Raw genomic sequence first — 15,895 nt, forward strand, 5'->3', positions numbered from 1 at the left:
TTTTTCCCACCCCTAGCTAGGAGGGGGGACCAATGGCCAACAACATATGGCGGGTAGCTCCAAGAAGGGAGGAACAACTTCAAATCAAGCCGAAGTTTGAACCCTTCAAGAAGCCCAAACCAGCAACATTCACTACTCAAGGTAATAGGGAATCCATTTCTTTTAAATCTTGTGATGTCAAGTGCTTTAAATGTCAAGGGTGTGGTCACATAGGTAGCCAATGTGTGAACAAAAGGGGTGATGGTGATAAACGCCTAAGGTGAACTTGAGTCGGAAGATGAGGATGAAGTTGATGAAGAAATGCCTCAAAAGGAGGATAGTGATGAGGAGCAACATGCTGTTGTTGGAGACTTATTGGTGGCCCGATGAATTCTCAATATGCAAGCTAAGGAGGAAAAAGATAATTAAAGGGAGAACTTGTGTCATACTCTTTGCTTTGTGAATAACAAGGTTTACATCGTTATTATTGACGGAGGGAGTTGCACCAATGTGGCAAGTACAGATTTGGTAGAGAAATTGTCACTCCCAACTTAGAAACATCCGTGTCCTTATAGACGTCAATGGTTGAATTATTGTAGTGAAGTCAAGGAGACAAAGCAAGTCTTTGTAGCAATTTCCATTAGCAAATGTGAAGATGAGTTGTTGTGTGATGTGATTCCCATGCATGCATGCCATCTTTTGTTGGAATGACCTTGGCAATTTGATTGAAAGGTAACAACACGTGATGGGCTCATGAATAGGTATTCCTTTACTCTTGAGGGACATCCTATTATCCTCTTGACTCCAAGACAAGTTAGAGAGGATTAACTGAAATTACAAAGAGTGAATAAAAAAAAAGAGAGCAAAAGAAACTGAGAGAAAAGAGTCAAAAAAAGATGAAAAAAAGAAAGCAAAATTGAGAAAAGTGTGAATGGAGGGGGAAAAAGTGAGAAAGGAAAATAACTTCTATGCAAAAAACAATTAGATCAAAAGAGCTTTGTTTTCAAACCAACCACCTCTTATACTTTTGTATAATGAGGCACTATTGAGCATAATTATATGAGTATTTTATCTATATGCAAAGGTTTGTGTTGATCAAACTAAAAGGCTATTGCATCATCATACATATGACAGCATGCTATAGTCCGATAGCATTTGACAAAAATTTTATCACATATGGTGTTCATGTTGATGAGGTTGCGTTAGTATGTTGTGAACGGATGGATTGTGAAAAATCTTTCATGATCTATTGTAAACAAATTGTGCAATTTTATCGCAAGGATGTATCAATGGAACAAGAGTGGTCTTGGTTCATTCTGATGAATTTTTGACAGTGACTCATTCAAGGAGTCAACAAAATAAATTTTATTTCGAGGGCACTGCCCCCTTGATCCCCGCCCACTAACCGACTAGCTGGACCGCTGTGCGATTTTGGCTCATGACCAATTTTTGCAAGCATAATAAAATTGACGTCCTAGATCTATTTGTTGTGTGATGGATGCCATGGTGCATGGTTATGACCCTTAATCCCAATATGATTATGGTTGTGTGTATGTGCATGTTGTAATGTAATTCATAATATGGCCTACATGTCGTGCCTTCATCTCTATTTTTCTAGTTGTAAAAAATAGATTTAGACTTAAATGTAACTCAAATTTTCTTATTTTGTAATGTACAAAATGAGGAGTGGAAAGTCCATTGGAGGATGAAGTTACAAGAAGGATGCCGACAACACATAACGACGGAAGGAAGCACTTGGAGAAGATGCTATCTCTAGGTTGACCATTCGATCTTCTCATTGGCTTGAGAGGATCGTAGTATACGAGCCATAACCATGTCACGTTTTTGTTTATATGTTGATATATGTCATGTGTGTATGTGATGCATGTTTAGATAATAATTTTATCTTAATTAAGTCAACTCGATATGCCTACCAAAGTTTGGTACTTACTACTACCTCGATCATTTGTTATTGGGTTTGCCAAAGTAAAGTGACACATTTCATCTTGGTAGAGTGTGAGTGGACAATTGGATTGATATCCAACAATCCCTAGAGTGCGAGTGTGATATCCCTAGAGTGTGAGTGTGATATCCTACTATCGAACTTTGAGTTAGACTTAACTAAGTTACCTCAATTGGATTGAGAACTTAGAGGCATATCCCAAAAGTTGGGAACATTGAGTTAATGATGTGAACCCAAAGAGAAAAATCTCAAGAACCCATTACTAATTGAAGAAAGAAAGAAGGAGAGTCTAAATCGATAAGAAAGATGAATAGAACCTCGACCCGATACTTAAGAAAGTCAAACCTTGGTATACAGGAAGATGGAAAACGCCACAACCTTGAGATGGAGGTGATAAGTCTTTGAACGCCACAAGGGGATGCCTTGATAAGTTCTAGTTCAATGAAGAACCAATAAGTGAGAGCCTCACCATGCTTTAGATTGAAAATATGCCAAAGATACATGTGTGGCCGTCACCCACTTTATTTATAGCTATAGGGTGACCTAAAAACCCTAAAAGGCCTAAAGGAAGCCCATTTAGTAAAGGCCTATGTAGACTACTTAGCCATTTTAAGCTTATGGCATCATTACAACCCAAATAAAGCTAGAAATTGAGCCTAAATTGAGCCTATATATCTCTACTACATAAACATGAGACTAAGTGACTACTTAAGCCCATCCAAGGCTTGAATTAAGTTGACTAAGCCACATGACTTGCTCTTGGTCAAACCTTCTTCAATTGTAACTTTGGCCTTCATATCTTCAATTAACACATTAAGTGCTTCCTTTATCTTCTTAGCCTTAGCTCTTTGTAATTGGGCCTCCATTGATGCATAATGGTGGATCATGATCATCAACAACATCTAGAGTGGGTTGAGTATGATCCATATTAACTTGTTGGGCAACTTGTTCACTTGGTTTGACTCCATCAGTTAAAGAACAATTATACTAAGTCTCGGGCGATTAGCCAAAGCTAACTCAAGACGATGTATAATGAAGATCTTGTTCCACATGAATCTTGTCGCTATTGATTTTAGAGTTAATAGTGTGGGTAAACTGTGGTTACCTACATCCATGACTAGCCCTACCAAAGCTCTATGATTCAGTAGAAGAATCATTTAATGTTGTAGATCACCATGTCATCAAATACATCCAATACTCTCTCTCTAGCGATCTGTCCTTCAGAAAGACAAGCTCAACAGAGCAAATTTTCTGGACTGGAACAGAAACTTGAGGATTTTTCTCAAGTAAGAACGCAAACTATATGTCCTAGAGAAACCCCTTTCTGAAGCACCCGCTACTACCGCTACTCGTGCAGAAAAAGATACTTACAAGAAGCATCAGGATGATACACTGGATGTATCATACCTTATGTTTGCTACCATGAACTCTGAGCTTCAGAAGCAACATGAGAACATGGATACTCATGATATGGTTGAGCACCTAAGGCAACTGTATCAAAGGCAAGCTAGGCATGAGTAGTTTGAGATGTCTAAGGCCCTATTTGCATGTAAGATGCATGTGGAGAACCTCGAAAGACTAGGATTTCAAATGGGCCAAGAATTGACCACTGACCTTATCCTGTAATTATTGATCGAAGGATATAGTCGATTTGTCATGAACTATAACATGAACGAAATTGACAAACCATTGCCTGAGATGCTTAGCATGTTAAGAACTACTGAGCTCAATCTCAAAAACACTAAGCCTGGTACTTTGCTGATAGTACAGAAAGGCAAAGGCAAATAGAAGCCCAAAGGTAAGGGTAAGACCCAAACCAAGGGCAAGGCCAACTCTTCTGCACTGAAACCATGGCTAAAAAAGGAACCTGCTTCCATTGTGGTGAGATCGGACATTGGAAATGGAACTGCATGCTTTACCTGGAGAAAGTTAAGAAGAAAAGAAGTGAGACTTCTACCTCAAGTATATATGTTATAGAAGTCAATCTACCTATTTCTTCATCATGGTTATTAGATACCAATTGCGTATCTCACATTTATACCAATGTGCAAGGCCTACACAGAACTAGAACATTGGCAAAGGGCAAAGTGGACCTTCGAGTAAGCAACGGTACAAGAGTTGCTGCTAGTAGTAGGAACATATCCTTATCTTTGTCTACTGAGTTTGTCTTAGAACTAGAGGAGTGCTATTTTGTACCTGCATTAACTAAGAATATAATTTCTGTATCTTGTTTGGACAAGAAAGACTTTTCAGTTATCATAAAGAAAAATTATTGTTCTATAATGTTAAATGATATGTTCTATTGTAATGCACATCTAATGAGTGGACTCTATGTTCTAGACCTAGAAAACTCAATCTATAACATAAATACCAAACGGTTTAAACTGAATAATTTGAACCAAACATATCTCTAGCATTATCACTTAGGTCACATAAATGAGAGTCGCATATCTCTCAGTTCGATAAGGATGGACTTCTGACTCATTTGATTTTGAATCATTTGAAGCATGTGAATCTTGTCTTCTAGGCAAGATGGCTAAGATTCCTTTTAGTAGACATTGCAAAAGAGTTATTGACTTGTTAGGACTCATACATACTGATGTATGTGACCCTTTTAATGTAGCAGCTAGAGGAAGCTATCAGTACTTTATTATTTTTACTAATGATATCAGTAGATATGGTTATGTGTATCTCATGAAACATAAGTCGAAATCCATTGAAAAGTTCAAAGAATTCAAGAGTGAAGTTCAAAACCAAATGGGCACGTGTATTAAGATACTTCGATCAGATCGAGGTGGTGAATACCTTAGCTAAAAGTTTCGTGACCATCTGTAACACTCTCCCTCTCTTACTCTAAAAAGGAAGATGTTACTATCATTCTTTATCTTACTCTTTAGTCAAAGAAACCAAACATAACTCAAAATTTTCATAACTCACTTACACTATTTAAAGACTTATTAACCCAGTAAAAAAAAATCAAGAACTCGTAAAAAATGTAAAAAATCTAAACATGGTTTCTAAATAAGTATCATAGTAGTATCATAATTTCAAACTCTTAACTCAAACCAACAAAAGCAAAAGAAGTAAAATCAACTACCTTGACATGCAAATACTGGAACATTACACAAGTTCTTAACATTAGCACTTTGAAGAAAATAAACATTTATCCTCTATTGGATCATCTATGCATGCACATAACTATTCGCTAGAGCTCTAAAATAAAACATTCTTTGATAACTCAAATTCATGGATTATGATAGTAAATAAGGTAATAATATGAATCTTTGATATAACATAGACACTAGCAAGTTCAAAAGTCTATGACGTAACATAAACACTAGCAAGTTCAAAAGTCTATGACATAATATAACACTAGCAAGTTCAAGTCTATGACATAACGTAAACACTAGCATGTTTAAAAGTCTATGACATAACATAAACACTAGCAAGTTCAAGTCTATGACATAACATAAACACTAGCAAGTTCAGGTCTATGACATAACATAAATACTGTTGAAATTTAGCTTTGGTATTAACTTCAAAGCTTGTTACAAAATGGAGAACCCATGAAAATCTTGTTGCAAGAAAGAGGAGAAAACATGAAGCCTTGTTTCATTTTCTTTAAAGTAAACATACAAGATGGTTTTATAATGTGTTACATGAGGCTCTTGAACGTTGTGGCTCTAACGTTCATGCTTTGGAGCATTTAATGCATTAATGCACTTAATCCTTTTGAATGTTGGAGCATTTAATGCACTTCATCATAATGGATTGAAGGATCCTCCTTATTGCTTTATCTTCTTGCATTTCTTGTATTCTTGCATGATAAACTAGAGTTGGCTTCTTCTTTAATCATTTGACGCCTTGAACTTTAACACTCCCAGTCAAGTTAGGTGCATATATGTCAATGGCACCTAACTTGTTAAGGATGTCCTTCATATATTGAGCAGTGGTGACTTTGGTAAATATATCAGCTGGTTGATCTTGTCCATTGATAGGATGAGCTGTGATAATCTTTTCTTCAATTTTTTCTCTGATGAAGTGACAATCTACTTCAATGTGCTTAGTCCTTTATGGAATACTGGATTTGTTGCAATATGAATGGCTGACTGATTGTCACAATATAAGCTGGTTGGGGAATTAACTGGAAACCCCAATTCTTCAACTAAGGCCTTCAACCATATGAGCTCACTTGTGGCTGCTGCCATTGCTCTGTATTCTGCTTCAGCACTGGATCTTGACACAACAGCTTATTTTTTGCTTTTCCAAGACACCAAATTTCCACCTACAAACATACAATATCCAGTTGTTGATCTTCTATCTTGATGATCTCCTACCCAATCTGCATTGCAGTATCCCACAATTTCTGTATTATGGTTATTTCTCATCCAAATTCCTTTTCTTGGTGTCCCTTTCAGATAGTGGAGGATTCTTTCTGCTGCTTTCCAATGACTTTTCTTTAGTGCATGCATGTTTTTGTCACGACCCGGAAGATAGCCGTCTGAAAAAAAAATTCGACAACACCTCCCCAGTATCGCTGACAATTCCCTGAATACAATCACATATAATAAGGCCCACACGGCCTATCCATACTACACAATATGGATTGAGACAAGTAATGAAAGTAAAAGTGACCCACACGACCACATACACATCCTACACAATGCATAAGAATAGAATTCTAATTCTACACAACGAATAAGGAATAAACTCGTAAAGTAATGAAAATCCAAAGTTTTGTAATCGGAAACGTAATAAGTACAAGTACAAAATCACGAATAGAAAACATGCTATAGTTTAAAAAATACTGAAATGAAATCAGAAATCTGATGGTGCAGAAATGTAAACAAGTCATACACAAGATACCACAACACCCTACAACCATGTCCAACACACACACAAAGTCTTCGTCGTGAGCTGACATAACTGGCAGATCCCTGGCATCCTCTGTAAGCTCCTACCTGATATCTGGGAAGACAAAAAATCCCAGGGTCCAAAGATATGAGTACAAATACTCAGTGGGTAATACAGAAAGAAAGTACATGAATAAAGTAATAGCAAGAGGATAGATACATACCAAAGGTCAACAAGGTATCAATAAAGTCTCTGCAAATAATAAACAACTAACATGGATCTCATGTAATGCACCATATGAATGACATGTCAAACATACTGCAACAGTCAAGAATCAAACAAGTAGACAATCAAAATACAGTATTAGTGCGCATATGCATGATGCAACTGCCACACTCACTACAGAACTCGTGCAAGCATCTGAGTTTGGGAATGTCCGGCATCGGGGGATCAGTACTCCGCGCCTTACAATAAAGTAGTCCGGTGATCCAAATCGGGGATCAGTGCTCCGCGTCCGGTGATCCCGTAGCTATGATAAGCTACATATCCTATGGCCGATATCTGTCCTCTAATACTCATCACCGACGTACCAACCATGTACTCTCCAAGTACCACCCCTACCCAGTATCGAGGCAGATCATCGGCTCGGCTGCGTACTGCCATACAGCCACCATCACCGCGATGGAAATAGGGTATGATAACCACTTATATAGATATACAACTAAAGTCATCTACCATCACGATAGACCCACAACATTGGGATTTACAATCGTTATCATGCATCATGATGAGATGCTCAAATCATAGCAATCAACACCTACCATACTAATCAATACACGTAGGTATAAGTCATGATGATCTCAGGTATCATACGGAAAGAACCATATCAATAAGAATCACATATGTCATATCCATGATAGAAACAACAGTTAAGATTAATAATCCAAGATCAACAGGTATAGGGACAAACATGGTATAAAACATGAGTAATGTAAAAGGTATACAAATAACAAGAAAGAATAACATCAAGGTATCAAACTACAATGACTGTAAAAGAATCATGCACTGAAAATAGAATAGAACTATATTGACCAAATACAGTAAATTACCCACCTGATAAATCGCCAATCAAATAATAGAACCCCCAAAAATAGATCCTCGTATCAAAAGAACTCTTATAATCGCTCAGAGTCCTGCAAGAAGAATAATACATCCCTAAATGCAATGTCATAACATCAAGAAACTCTAATAAATTTAGAGTTAGTTTAATTCCATTTAGGGTTAGACCAATCGAACCGTTGGATTGTGATTTTCAAGATTTAATCCAACCATCAATTAGTTGTATCAATAATTTAATACAACTAACTTCGTATTCAATCAAATCCAGGATAATCCATGTAATACCCGCAATGTTCCTACCATGATTCCTAGATATTATGAATGAAAGCCTAAGATATGAGGGAATTTGGCAGAAATGCTAAATAGCCCTTAAATTGAAGGGATAGAACCCTAAATAGACCAAAAGGTAGGGTATGTCTTAAATGGGTCTATGGGTTAATGTTTTTCATAATGGGCCTAATTTTTATATGGGCCAAAGGGAAAGGAAAATGGGCTCTCATGTGTGGGCTTTGCCAAAAGAAAAAGAAAGAAAAAGAAATGGAGGAACCAAGGATTGAACCTTGGACCTCATGCAAGTGGCAAGCCTAGATGCACATGAGTTAGCCACTAAGTCTAGCAAGCAATTGCTATGAAAAGGAAAAGGGGAATGCTAGTTAAACCTAAGGTTCCATGAAGAAGGGTTTAACAAGGAAAAGAGACAATTGTCCTCTTTTACTAGTGAGTTAATGGGAGTTAAAGTTGGAGTGGTCAATTTGTGTTGAAACTCTTGCCTCACTAAACTCTATATAAGACTCCCTAACCCCCCTTATTTCCTCATTTCCTCCCCTCTCCTTGCCGTGAACTCCCTCTTCCCCTCTCCTTCTTCACTTTGGCCGAGAGCTCTTGCTCTCTTTTCTTTGAGTTCTTGGCCGAGAGGTAGAGGTTAGGGGAGAAGCCTCCTTCTTCCATTTCCTTGCTTCCTTGGCCGAAAGTTCCAAGAAGCTCTCCCATTCTTCTTGTGTGAGGTTGTGGCCGAGAGGTATAAGGGAGCCTCCATCATCTATCGAGCTTCCAAAGGCAAGGAACTAAGGCAAGGTTAAGAGGCTAAGAAAGGTTTAAAGTAAGGGTAAAGGAATTCCCTAAGTAACCATTGTAAGTTCCCCTCACCTGCGATATAATTGCTACGTATGATTCCATGTTTTGTTACTTGAGTTTATGGCTTTGTTATGCAAAAACCATAAGGAATCCATGCTAGAGTTTAGGTCAAGAACAACTAGGATCAAATGATTATGAATGAACTTGATGCATGATTTTGATACCATGTGATGTATGCTATAAAACCTAGTGTTCTTGAGGTTAAGTCAAGGTAAACCCTATGTGAACCCTAAGTGAGTTTCGGCTAGGGTTGGTTAAGGAACTTAAGTTGAGTTTTTCAAACTCAACCAATGGACTATATGCTCTAAAAGGTGTTCTTAACATGCTCTAGGGTTTTCATGGTTAGTTGTGAAGTTAACCAAGGTAAAACCTCTTCTTGAGGTTTCGGCCAAGAGGACTTGTAGGGTTTAGGTGATGGTTGTATAACCTAACAATGGCTTAATACATGAGTTATGAATATGTAGAAGGTTTAGAGGGTTTTGGTTTAACCTAAACCTTGGTAGTGCCTACCTTTAGGTTTCGGCCATGAGGGAAAGTAAGGCATCAAATGGTGCTCAAGCCAAGGAAAGAAGTGACCTAGGACAAGTGGTGGTTTACCTTGCTTTAGGGTTTAATGGAATAAGTTTTAAACCATGTTCCATAACCCTAGAGGTTTCGGCCAACTACAAACCTAGGGTCTAAACCATGCTTAAACCTAACTAAGGTTGTAAGGAAGGAACCATGATGGTTCAAAAGTTATGTGGTTAATCTTTAAACTAGGCTTTGCCTAGGAAGGGTTTCGGCCAAGTAAGATAACCAAAGAAGAGTTGAGTTTATCCTCAACTATGACTATCAACCTTAGTTAGGGATGTATCATGATAAGGTAATGTATGAAGGGCTAACCCTAAAGAATGTGGGTTTAGCTATTAAGACTATGATGTGATGTTGCATGCCATATGAATGAAAAGAAAAGGAATGCATGAATGTTCGTATGTTATGCAAAAGAAAGAAAGGAACATTCATGATATGAAAGAAAAGGGCATGTGCATCATTATGTTTTACTTTGAAAAGAAAGGGCTTGTACCGGATCCTGAAAAGGAATCCAAAGGGAAGGGCACCCTAAGGCAGCCAAACGCCCCTAGGTCGAAGGACATTTGGTGAAGACCTAGTAACCGTGTAGTCGAGATTAGCTACCTCGTACTACTTGGTATGTATGCGCGCAAAGAATGCAGGGTACAAGCCAGGGATCCCAACAAAGATGATGATATGTTTATCTATTATGATAATAAGTTTTCAAAGGCATCTGCATATTGTTTGTATGCATATGAAAGGAATGTTAAGATAGAGAAAGTATGTGCTTTATGCAAATTCTATGTGCTTCTATGTTATGTTTATGTTTGCTTATGTGAAATGAATGTGATGTGACGAATGGTTTTGTGAGTAGGAAAGGAACTTACTAAGCCTTGTGCTTATAGATTTCTTTCTTATATTGCAGATCCAAATAGCAGTCACTGAATGAAAGGGAAGCAGCAGAGAAGAGGCTGATGAGAGATGTGTGTGTGGGTGACATGGCATAGAGATCCTGGCAACTTATTAAACATGACTTTTATATCTGCATGCTTGAATGTCTAGATTTCTGTTATGATGAATGTTTGTGCTACCGTTAATTATTGTGAATTAGTACTTGAATTTAGACAATGCATGCACCCCTTAGTTTCATTTGTAAGACACATATGAATTCCTTGCCATGATCGTATGTTTTATGTTTCCGCTGCGAAGTTTAAGGATTTTCGTATGTGGTCTCTTATGAATGAATAAAGAAAAAGAGTAACTGTAGCGTCCGTCATGGGCCCTATGTAAGGGCGGGCGTTACACCTCCACCGTCGCCTCTACCAACCAAATCACATCTCCTCCGGCATGAATCGAGTCCTAAATTGAAGACCTTTGATCTACGGTGGCTACTCCTGGTGCCGGCACCATCGGAGCAGCTGAGATCCGGGCGTGATCGGCTGGATCGAAAATGAAGAAGAGAAGAACAGAGGAGCTCGCGATGGAAGCAGAGGAAAGGAATCGCGGATGAGGAGCAGCGATCGCGGCTTTAAGGTCTCCTTAGCGGATTTTCTTAATGGGTTCAGATCCTATACCCTTTAGCCTTTAACCCTATTAACCCATGATTAACTAATTGGGCTGGTTAACTTGGGCTATTGGGCTTCTAAATTGAGTTTTAATTTAGCTTTATTTAATTAGCTTAATTTAGTTTCATTTAATCGGTTTAAATTATAATTAGGATAAATTTTACAAATTACCCATAAAGGTTCGGTATTTTATAGTTTTGGCTAAGTTGTTTTACTGCAAATGAAATATCTAGATGAGTAATGGTTAGGTAAATCAATTTACCTACTAACCTTTGGTATTGCTGAATGTCCTCCCAAGGATTGTCATTATCATTTTCTTTCTTAGATGTGAAGTAGGGGCTATCTACTGGTTTTGCTCCAAGTTTTCCAGTTTCCTGTAAGAGGTTAAGTGTATACTTTCGTTGGGATAGAACTAGCCCATTAGGAGAGTAGGCTAGTTCTATACCTAGGAAGTACTTTAGTTTTCCTAAATCCTTGATCTCGAATTTAGAATTGAGAAATGATTTAACTTGATTTATTAGATTTATATCATTTCCTGTAATAATGAGATCATCTACATAAATAAGAATGATGAAAGTTTTATCATTTTTTATTTTAACAAATAATGAGGAATCGCTACTGCATTTTTTGAACTTATAGCTTAAAAGAGCTGAGCTAAGTTTAGCATACCATGCCTTTAGAGATTGTTTGAGGCCATATATGGCCTTGTTCAGTTTGCATACCTTCACTTCATATCTTTTTTGAATTCCTTGTGGAATTTTCATATAGACTTCTTCTTCTAGTTCTCCCTTAGAAAAGCATTGACAACATCCATTTGATAAAGTGGCCAATCCATATTTATTGCAAGGGCAAGTAAGATTCGGATGGTGTTCATCTTGGCTACGGGTGCAAATGCCTCCTTATAATCAATTCCATAGGTTTGAATGTATCCTTTGGCTACTAGTCTAGCTTTGTGTCATTCAATGCTACCATCACTTTTGTGTTTGATCTTGTATATCCATTTGCACCCTACAGATTTCTTCCCTTTAGGCAAATTGGTGATCTCCCAGGTGTCATTCTTTTCTAAGGCATTGATTTCTTCTTCCATTGCCTTTTGCCAAGCTTGTTGTTCTTTTGCTTCCTCATATGTTCTAGGTTCCTGTGCTTTATCTATGCCACTCAAGAATGCTTGGTGACTTGATGAGATATTATTAGTGGTATCATAATCAGAGATAGGATGACATAACATGCTAGAGTGATAGTATGTTCTACGATTAATCCATTCAGATGGAGGATACCTTAGTCTTGTTGACCTCCTTAGTGGTGTAGAAGAGGAGAGTAGATGTTTAGTTCCCCTTGATTCACTATTGTTGGTTAATTGAGACGGAAGTTCATTTTCTCCCCCTTGTTCTAGACTCTCATCAGTTTCTTCAGTATTGGGATTGGTTCCTTCTTGTGAGCTTTCTACAGACTCTAAGTTGCTACTTTGAGACGGATCTTGTCTTTCTTCAAGAAATAGAGGACAAGTATCAATTGGGTTTCTTCCCTTTGTTACGTCTTCTTCCTTTGTTTCTGAAACGAAAAACTCATTTTTCACAAATATCACATCCTTTGATGTGTACATCTTGTTAGTAGCAGGATCAAAGCATTTATATCCTTTTTCTGATGTAGCATAGCCAAGAAAAATACATTTCCTTCCTTTATCATCCAATTTGGTTCTAAGCTGTAATGGGATGAAAGCATAACATGTGCACCCAAACATTCTTAAATGAGAGATATTAGGCCTTTTATTGTATAGGAGTTCTATTGGAGACTTTCCTCCTAAGTTTTCTGTTGGCATTAGATTTATGAGATGAGCTGCTGTGCTTATGGCTTCACACCAGAATATTTTGGGAACATTAGCATGATTTAGGAGAGTTCTTGTTGTTTCTAGTAGATGCCTATTTTTCCTTTCGGCTACTCCATTTTGTTGAGGGGTATAGGGACATGAGGTTTGATGAATAATTCCCCTTTCTTTTAAGTATTCTCTTATTTTATTGCTTGTGTATTCTCCACCATTATCGGATTTAAGGATTTTAATATTGCCATTGTATTGCCTTGAGATATAATTGTTATAGCTTTTAAAAGCCTCATATATTTGAGAATTATTGGTGAGCATGTAAACCCAAGTGTATCTGGTTTTATGATCAATGAATGTAACAAGGTATTTATAACCTTGTTTAGACAAAATTGGAGAAGTCCATACATCAGAGTGAACCAAATCAAAGGGTTTTTCATATATAGTGGTAGAACAAGGATAGTTTGCCTTTGTTTATTTCCTAAGAATACAAGGTTTGCAAATATTATCTAAACTAGCTGTAGAAAAGTAATATTTTAGGACATAACTACTAGGATGACCTAGTCGAGCATGCCAAAGTTGGGAGTCCTCCTGGCTTGCTTTAAAGACTTGATAGCCATGGTCCAAAACATAAAGGTTATTCCTTCTATATCCCTTGCCAATCAAAAGATTTATCTTGATATCCTGAAATGATACTTTGTTAGAGTCAAAAATAACCTTACAATCATATTCCTTAGTTATTTTACTAATAGACATTAGATTGGAAGTAAAATTTGGAACATAAAGGGCATCTGTTGGCTTTCCTAATAAATCAATTTCTCCTATTTGATTTACTGTTATGTTTTGACCATTAGCTACCTTAACTGTTTCACATTCTTCCAAATTTCTGAACTTTATGATTTTATTCCTATCATTTTCCATATGATAATTACATCCTGAATCAATAATCCAATGTTTAGTATCTAGAGTGGAGTTTAAGCATATACCTGTTGTAGAGGTTTGGTGATGCTCCTCTATAGAAGTTTGTGCTTTTAATGTTTGCATGGGTTCCTTCTTTCGAAATGCCTTTGGTCTTAAATGAGGATGAAGAAACCAACACTTGTCCTTTGTATGCCCTTTCTTCTTGCAATTGGGACATACTTCTTCTTTTGGATGAACTTCGTTAATCTTGAACCCATGAACTTCCATTTTTTTGTTTGAAATTTCTTCAATATTCAAGCTTGACTCGGTTCTTTGGATGATTTGCAATACGTCATGATAGGTACGGAGATTTTGCATTCGCAGAATTTCTTGTCTCATAGTTAAGAATGAGTCTCTGAAGGTCATAAGAAGACTAAAAACCTTGTCTTCATTTTGTCGTTTTATTATTTTTGTCGGATCAGTGGTTGGTGGTCGTAGAACCTCAAGCTCGCTCCATAAGTTACCAAATTCTCAAAGAGTTGTGGAAGAGTCTTGTTCTCTTTTCTCATGTCTACTATTTGTCTTCTTATTTCGAAGACTGTTCCGATATTGTTGGTTTGCCCATATAGTGCCGAGAGATGATCCCATAAAGCTTTATCATTTGGAGAACAAGCAACCATACTCTTGTGAGCTTCATCTAGAGAAAGAAGAAGATGAACAAATACTTGATTATCTTTCTTCTGCCATTCTTTGAAAGTAGGATTAGATTTGATAGGAGGATCCTGAAGAATATGATCTTCAAGGTTATAGGAACTTAGGATCCTCCTAATAAATTAAGACCATTAATATAATTGGAGGAACTGAGAAGAAGAGAAGAGAAGAGTTGAGGAGGGAGCGAGCATAGTTGCGAAAGAGGTAGACTCTGCTACTCTGATACCATGTTGAAATTTAGGTTTGGTATTAACTTCAAAGCTTGTTACAAAATGGAGGAGAACCCATGAAAATCTTGTTGCAAGAAAGAGGAGAAAATATGAAGCCTTTTTTCATTATCTTTAAAGTAAACATACAAGATGATTTTATAATGTGTTACATGAGGCTCTTGAACGTTGTGGCTCCAACATTCCTGCTTTGGAGCATTTAATGCACTTAATCCTTTTGAATGTTGGAGCATTTAATGCATTAATGCATTAAATGCACTTAATCCTTTTGAATGTTGGAGCATTTAATGCATTTAATGCGCTTCATCATGATGAATTGAAGGATCCTCCTTATTGCTTTATCTTCTTGCATTTCTTGTATTCTTGCATGATAAACTAGAGTTGGCTTCTTCTTTAATCATTTGACGCCTTGAACTTTAACAAACACTAGCAAGTTCAGAATCATAATCCACGATTCCACCGCCACACACACCAAGCACTTCATCCGCTGCCCCCTCTTACTCAAACCTTCCTTTACCTTTATCTGCAGTATAAGGAATGCAAACTATAAGCAATGATGCTTAGTAAGTACCTCCTAATCTCACAAAACAACGCATCATAAGAAAACATGCTATTATGGTACTTGTTTGCAACCACATGCTTGTACTTGACATAAACATTGTAAGAAAAATTTGCATTAAGAAATACTTGTACATAACACAATAGTTCAACTAGAAATGCATGAACCTGAAATATATGACTTGCAATACATGATCTTTAAATATGCTTCGCTTGTAAAAACATGAACATGAGATATACTTAAGCTTGTAAACATTGCGCTAGTCAAGGAAATAGTTAACTTTGGAAACTTGTACTATATATATATACTTCAAAATAGTAAACATCCTTGTTTGGGCCTGCATAGTACCAATTGCGCGCATCCCTAATAGGATTTGATGTAGCTAGCCACTGAACCTCTTAGGCAACTTACTAAGGGCGATCTAGTGGCCCGTGGGCAATCTAATGGCCCGGTATATGCCACTTTTAAAGTAAAATAGTTTCTTTATATATGATATTCTGTACTTATAATAACTTAGTC

The sequence above is a fragment of the Curcuma longa genome, chromosome 21, assembly GCF_044706935.1.
Source record: "Curcuma longa cultivar G26 ecotype Majalengka, Jawa Barat chromosome 21, ITB_CL_G26_1.1, whole genome shotgun sequence".
Classification (NCBI taxonomy): domain Eukaryota; kingdom Viridiplantae; phylum Streptophyta; class Magnoliopsida; order Zingiberales; family Zingiberaceae; genus Curcuma; species Curcuma longa.